Here is a 7,791-nt window from a genome sequence, read left to right as displayed (position 1 = left end):
AGAGAAGTGTGAAGTGTATCTCTTTACTTAATATTGTGTTATAAGAAATGAATGGAATATATCTTTATTACAGATGGGCTCTTATCATGGTACAAGAAACGGGATTCTCTAAAACTTGACTATTACAATGTAGCAATTGACATTTTGAGTCCAGGATTGATCACTTAGACTAAGCCAGGAGAGTGGAATGATAACTTAACAGTTTCTTTGTGGGGCAGACTTGGGTTTTTATCACTATGACTTATTAATCCTTTTGTTCTATTTTATGTTCATCTGCTTTGGGAAATAAATAGTGTATTTTTGTATTTATGTGAGCTAATTAGCCTAATGACATGTTCGCAATAGAGGGTGCCCGCTGTCAACAGGTAAGGGTGTCAATTTGTGTAGTTTTGCAAAAGGGGGGTTAGATATATATATATATATATATATATATATATATATATATATATATATATATATATATATATATCCATGTGTGTGTGTTTTACAGATAAATTTTTGCCTCACATCAGGAAGTATCATGGTCTTTTCATTTATCAAGTTAGTCTGACATCAGCTTACTTCACAGATGTAATTCAGTGGTGAATTGCACTGCATGTTGGCTACGGCCAAGGTCGGTATCCTGACTTAACCCTTTAAAATTATTTTTTCACAAAAAACTGTGAACTTTGTATTAAACTTTTTTTTTTTTTTAGAAAACATGTTCAATTCTTGTTTTTCAATAAATTTTTTTAGTGTGCTCCGCTATGTAGTAGTACTCATGATTCCTTTACAAATCTAGACTAGTGCTGAGAAGAACGGTGCATGGTTAATTTGCAATCACTGAAGTAGATAGAAAGAAAATAATGATAATATACGACTGTGAATAATGCAAATAAAATCGTTAAGTTATGGTGGATAGTACTTATTGCAAATAATAGTGGCCATATTTGTGACAAAATCTTTACGATTTAGGCAGGGAAGAAGATGGTAGACGACTGGCATGTTGTTTTCTGAAACATATGTACCAAATATAATGTAGAAATTAATTGTAGGATGTTAGATGTGTAGGATTAATACAATCCCGGTGTCCAGTGATGCGTGTATTGCAGATGATATATACTGCAAGGGCGCCATTTGCAAACCAAACTCCTTGGAGGGAAACGCCAACCTTCCCCCCACCCCACGAGGTGGGAAAACAAGTCCGTTCTCTTCTACAATCTTACATCTCTCTTCCAAAATTTTTATTTATTCTAAGCAAGAGATGTTATGAAATGGCTATAACAATTAAATGAAAATTTTATATTATAAGAGACAGGTGTATGCACAATTGTATATCTTAAAAAATGAAACAAAGAGCAATGAACTTTGTGATGCAAAACAATCAAACAAATGAATAAGCAACATATTGCACGTTATTTGTTCATTCTGTAATGGCTGAATTAACTGGGTAGAGCATAACTTTATTTGTTCACGCAGTTTATGACATAATTGGATAGCCACCGGGTGGGTGCGTAGTTGCTCTTGGGCATGCTGATGCCTCTGGCTGCATTGATTCGGTGGCTGACAGTGAGGGCGGTGGGTGTGTTAGATTATGGGAACATCGGTGCTGTTGATGGGTGTGATGTGTCTTTTGTTTCTTAGTGACAGCCATCCACTACCATCCAATTTGATTCTGTACTGCCAATGGGGGAGGAGTCTACCACCAACCCTATACAATCCCATTCCGTGTGCTTGAGTTTGCACTCTTACATGGGCCCCCACCTCCAAGGGTTTTGAGTGTCCTGGTGGCAGATTGGCACTGATTTTCTCTTGTCAGGGCCAACTGAGGTTCATGCCAATGCAGTACCTGTTACCAGTACCTGCGACCAGGTAATGTTGCTTCGCCGTGGGAAAACGCCATCTCGTAATTGCCTCCCAGTCGCCAACTGTGCAGGGGCCTTGTCGCAGTCCAGGCTACCTCCATCAGTGTGTATGCCCTGATGATTCTTTTTGCATTTTTACAGCTGCTTCTGCCCTGCCATTTGATTGTAGGAAATGTGCTGATGAGAGGTGCACCTTGACACCCATCTCCTGAAGAAGGCGGACATTTCCTTGCTTACCAGGTTAGCGCCTCCATCCGTGGAAACACTACCTCTGCTGGCCCACATCTTGTGAAGTAGCCTCTTAGCACTGACATTACTCTCTGTGAAGTAGCACCATTGGGAAATGGGCTATTTCCAGCCATCCCGTGAGTCTATCAAAGTATGCCATGTACATGTGCCCCTCCAACTGAAACCATATCTGCAACTGTGCACTGGAAGGGGTATGATGTGTATGACCATCGCTTCCTCAGGTAGGGATGGAGCATGCGTGTACAAATAACACACTTTGTTCCTGTGGTGCTGAAGGTCGATCTCCATGCCAGGCCAATAAACGGATTGTCTAGCTCTCCTGAGCATGGAGTCAAGCCCTTGGTGACCTGCATGTAGATTTGTTGACACCTGCGGATGAAGTTCTTTTGGAATCACAAGTCGTATGCACCATCTTTGTACGTGTAGAAGCACCTGAATTTTCTGATATTGAAAGGCTATCTCTCCAACTGTAAAATGGCTTAAGGCTTAAAATGGGCACCTTCTGCAGGGCCAGTCACCTGCAGACACTCTTGCCATCAGCAACTGATATACAAGATCTTTGACCGGCGCTGCACTGATGGTCTTCGCATCCATTGTGAGCCCCTCCCTAAGTAGCGTCTCTGTCGCTGCCACAGTGACAGCAGCTGCCTTGTCATCCTCTAGCTCAATGTCATAGTCGTCAGGGCAGCATGCAGGACAGGGAAGCGAGACAGGAATTTGGCCACACAATTTCTCTTTCCTGGTAGATACCTGATGGTGAATCTGTATTGAAGGGTCTTCTCTTTTTAGCCTGAACAACCTGGGATTGTCGATGTTGGCCAAGGTTCTGTTCCCCAGGAGGTTGACTAGGGGTCGGTGGTCAGTAATATGGATGAGGTTGGGGCATCCCAGCAGAAGCACCCTGGCCTTCCTTAGGACACACCACCCCAGCCAGGGCCTCACCCCTTTTACTGCAGCATACCCGACCTCCGCAGAGGGGCAATTCTCCACCCATCATTACAGCAGAATGGTATATCAGCGGCTGGGCAGCGTGCAATATTGCTGGAGGATGACTAAGCCTCCATGCCCTTCCCTGCTCCAGTCAGTGAGGGCAATCCGTAGGCGGGACTATCTTTAGTACACAAGGCCGTCCTGGCCAGCTTGTAGAGTGTCCTGCGTACTCCTGAATTTCTCCTCGGGGGGGACTTCTTGGATGACGCCCTTCTTGCATGTTCTGCTTCATTCAAGCTGGCCTCACCTTCCCAGTGCCTGGATAACTGTTGCAGGAGTACGGATGTGTATGGCACGGTGTTCAGCATCAGATGGGATGCGGTGGGGCTCACCACCATCACAGATAATGGCTCCCTGGTCGTACTGAATGTCATTAACAAGAAATGTTGGAGTAACCAGTGCCTCCAAGTGTGGGACGTTCTCTTCGATGGGTGGTAATGAATTGACGAAGGTATGGGTGGGTGGGGTGGGGTGTGTCGGTAGAACACACTTGCTGACCCTGAGTGAAGTGATGTGGGGACATTTGTTTGGGACAAGACCGAGGTCTTACATGCAGAGAGAGAGCTAAAAGCGAATCTGCAGATTTGTGATGAAATAAACCTCTTGTACAATTGTGATTCCTTGAAGGAGATCCGGAAGACTGCTATTCCCAGGCACTCCCAGTTGTAAGTTGGCGATATCTCTAAGCCAGCCAACGCTGCAGCGGTGCAGACCTAGTTGAGAACGACACATCTCGTTCCTGCAACACATACTTGAGTCCCCCGTTAATCTCGGCGACGGCACTCACGTTCATGAACCCTGGGCCCCTATCTTTCCGCCACCCTGACCATGACAGTTAGTTGGGAGGTGGGGGTGCTGTTTTACAGTGACGATTTGGCCCCTGTCCAATGGTGCCTTCTTGCCTTCTCCAGTATTCTGTTATGACACATAAACGCGACCTTGCTGGGCGTGCATTTCTCTCAGGGGCGTGACTACCTCCGCAATAACGGGAGACGGGGTGCGACAATGGCTGGCTCCTCCTGCCATGTGCAGCAGCCATCTCGGGGATGGCAGGCTGCGCTACTTTCCAAACTCTACTGGTGGCAATTTTCTGTACCCTGCTCCACCCCATGGCATCCTGCTTTGGCAGCTTGAATGCACAACACATTGCCCAGAGGGCATCGACACTCACAAATGACTCATATGATTGAAAATATTTTGCAATTTTTAACACTATCCCCTAATCTAACTATAAGTTTCTTTAACAATATACTCTGAAAGATTAAAAAAAACAATTAGGGCATTGAAAACTCATAGTCCGTGGCTTTTTGAGAGCTACGCAAGAAAAAAATCACTGACAGTTTTTGTTTATTTGGCCTTGCATCATGCTGAAAAAAAACTCTAACCACTGAACTTCTTGGTCTGATGCACGAAGGACGAGTTTGGAGACAGCATCCAGTGCCTCCTCAGTCAAAAGCGCTCCAGTTTTGTTGCACTGTACCTGGCTCGAGGGCACGCTGCAGTGCTGGTGTACAATACAGTCTCACTGATGGACTGTCTTGTCAGCCGTGGGGACAACTCCATTTCATGTTTCTTGGGGGGCTGCGGATGCTGGCAACCCATAGACGGGGGATCCACGTGTTTTCTAGTTAGGGCAGCGTTGGCGTTACTGTTTTTGGAGGGCCTCAAGCGTACCTTGCTGTTTGCGCCAGCCATTGCCCTACATGTGCAGCATCATGAGGAGGCCGGCAATATGAGCCTCTAGGCCAGTAGGCCTTCAGCAGCAACTGTAGGTCTTTGTTGGGTGGGCTTCTGCCTCACATGTGTAAGCATAGTAACTACTGGCATGTAGGATATTTAGATGCGTAGATTAATAAAACCCCGTTTCCAGTGATGCGTGTATTGGAAGAGTGATACATACTGCAAGAGCGTCAGTTTGCAAACCTGACTCGTGGAGGGAAATGCCAACCTTTCCCCAAGATAGGAAAACAAAAAACCCCGTTCTCTTCTTCAATCTTCCATTAATGAAAATTTCAGTCTTCATTTGTCTCAAGTATATTAAATACCTTTTAAGAATTAGAGAGGGTTGTAGTAAAGGGAAGGTTTTTTACCTAAAATTACTTTGTTCAACATTATAAAGTATAAGTTATTATTGCGATTCAGGAAAGGGTTTAGTACATTCACAATATAAACATTGAACATATTATTTATTATATTGAAGAATATACACATTTGGATTAAAATTTAACAGGAAATTTAAACCAGTACAAAATACATAAAAGTAACAAAAGGAATTACAAGACAATAAAATATCTAGTTTTTGATAGAAAATAAAGAGAATTTCAATGTATAATTTCAAAATAAAGGTGTTTTACAAGAACTAAAAACGAATCCTCCTTTTTGTTATTGTGTCAAACTGACAAAAAGGAGTTTCAGCAGATAAGCAAAATAAAACTATCTATTTGCTAGAAGAAAACATTTGAAGAACTATGAGTATTTATCGGACTTGTATTGTGGGAAAAATAAAAAAGACATCAAGGAACTTTCACTGATGACTTTTGGCTCAAATTAGGTAATGTTAGAGGCAACGGCGGTGCATTGATATATTACTTTGCATGGTTGTTGACGACCCAGGAAAAGAGCCTTTCCAAGGGTGACAGACGTTCTCACTGCAGGCATAGCTATCTGCTGTGGCGACAGGCACTAAAAGTTGTTCGGGGTTCAAAAGTTGAAATCGAACAAGACTGTCGAAGGCAGCAGGCTAGGCACAAAGGATGTCGAAGGTTTGAGGATCAGGCACAGCAGATTTTGAAGGAGGATGAATAAGTGATGACAATTTCTCTCTGCATTTCCTGAAACATATCTCGCGTTCGTGGAAAGCATTTAAAAGAAGCTTCTAAATCTCTTTCCGTTCATGCTCTCTTCAGTTTTAGACAAAGAAACTCTAGTTCTTTTGGTTTTCCACAAGTAGGAAACAAAAGACTTGGTTAGTTTCAGCAAATTCCTTCATGAGACTTCTTGGGTGGTGATTCTATGCATTCTCTCTGGGATCTGACTCATTGACCTGCTCCCATGATATGACTGCCCTGGCCACATCAGCCCGTGCAAACACTAAAAATAAATAAAAAAAATATTAGTCTTCACCAAAATAAAATATATAATAAATTGGAAAAGTAAAGAGGCAGGAAACTTTATGATAAGTAAATGTTACTTAGGGTGTTTATAATAAAATTTTGTATTGTGGAAATTTGAAGAAATTTGTTACAAATTATTGTTTGAAAATGTTTTAGTAGAAATTAAAAATTTTTAGTTTTTTTTAGGTTGAAAAAAATAAAAAATAACACATTATGCAAATTATTTGAATATTTACCTTGTCAAGGGCAACATCTTTGGTCTGGGTGGCAAGCTTCTTCCGTTTCACCTACTGCTCCTCAATGGCGTGGATGATGGTTACATCATCACCACAAACATCAGACGAAGAATCTACGCTACCAAGGGAACTGACGGGGGTCTCTAAACATCCCGGGGGGCCTCTGCTGAAGGAGTAGAGGGCTCCGCTGTGTCCTTATTGTAAGCTTTCTCCTTACCACCTTCACAATGTTTTTGGGGATGATGATCCAACAAAAGTCACATTGAGGACAGCATACATCGATGAAGTACTGGAATGTCTCAGAAGGTCAAGCTAGAATGTTGACCTGGTAGCTGAGATGCTGCCTTTTATAGCTGGGAATGCAACGTGTCACAATGTGGACACTGTGTACCCCCTCTGTGCAGGTTGAGAGAAAGATTAACTCAACATAAACAATCAGTTAGATATGGGAACAACATAGTTAGGTAATTTTCCAGCATATAAATAACACGAACCATACCAATGGATTGGGACTCATCCCAAATTTTATACAGGGGCAAGCTGTGGTATAAATGTCAGATGGTAGAATCTTCACGGATAAAAACAAAGATAATAGGATCAACCTTTCCAATGGAGCCTGGGACTCTGAACAGATAGACGGTATCTTCCCCTTAAGGCCATGATGAAACGGAATTAAGAAATTAATTAGCAAACTATGGTGGCTTAGCAGCGACCGAGGCATATCTCCACTATATTTTTCGCTGATGAAATTCCTCTTTCATTCACTGCTCTATAAGGGTGGAAGTGAGTCCACCGAAATATAGTCCTTAGCTTAAAACTTGAGTATTTTATTGGGTCTCTTATACTTAGACATATCCTGTTTTAACAAGATTTTTATTTAACACACACATTATATATATATATATATATATATATATATATATATATATATTATATATATATATATATATACACTATATATAACAAATCATTCTGCAGCTAGGCTATAAGCCTGAATTGTGTAACGTGCTAAAAATAAAAAAGCTTTGGAAAACTTTTATCATATGGGATTTTTTAGCAGACGTGAACGTGAACTTCTCTTCTAAGCTGATTATCATTCCTCATTCATTATCCCATCAGAAATGTTTTAGTTATTTTTGGCTTTTAAGACACGGGGGTTTACACTCTGATATTTCATTTTTGCATTTGCTTTTATTTTGTTGTTTCGTTTTGTATTATTCATGTAACTTCATTTTGGTGTCAGTTTTGTAATTGTTCCTACTGCAACCGCTTCACTGCTTGAAGGTGAGTGATCGGAAGTTTTCTTTTTTTTTTTTTTTGTTTTTTTTTTTTTTTTTTTTGTCCGTTAGAGATTATTTT

This window comes from Macrobrachium nipponense, chromosome 1 (assembly GCF_015104395.2).
Source record: "Macrobrachium nipponense isolate FS-2020 chromosome 1, ASM1510439v2, whole genome shotgun sequence".
In the NCBI taxonomy this organism is placed as follows: Eukaryota; Metazoa; Arthropoda; class Malacostraca; order Decapoda; family Palaemonidae; genus Macrobrachium; species Macrobrachium nipponense.
This window is presented reverse-complemented; position numbering follows the sequence as displayed.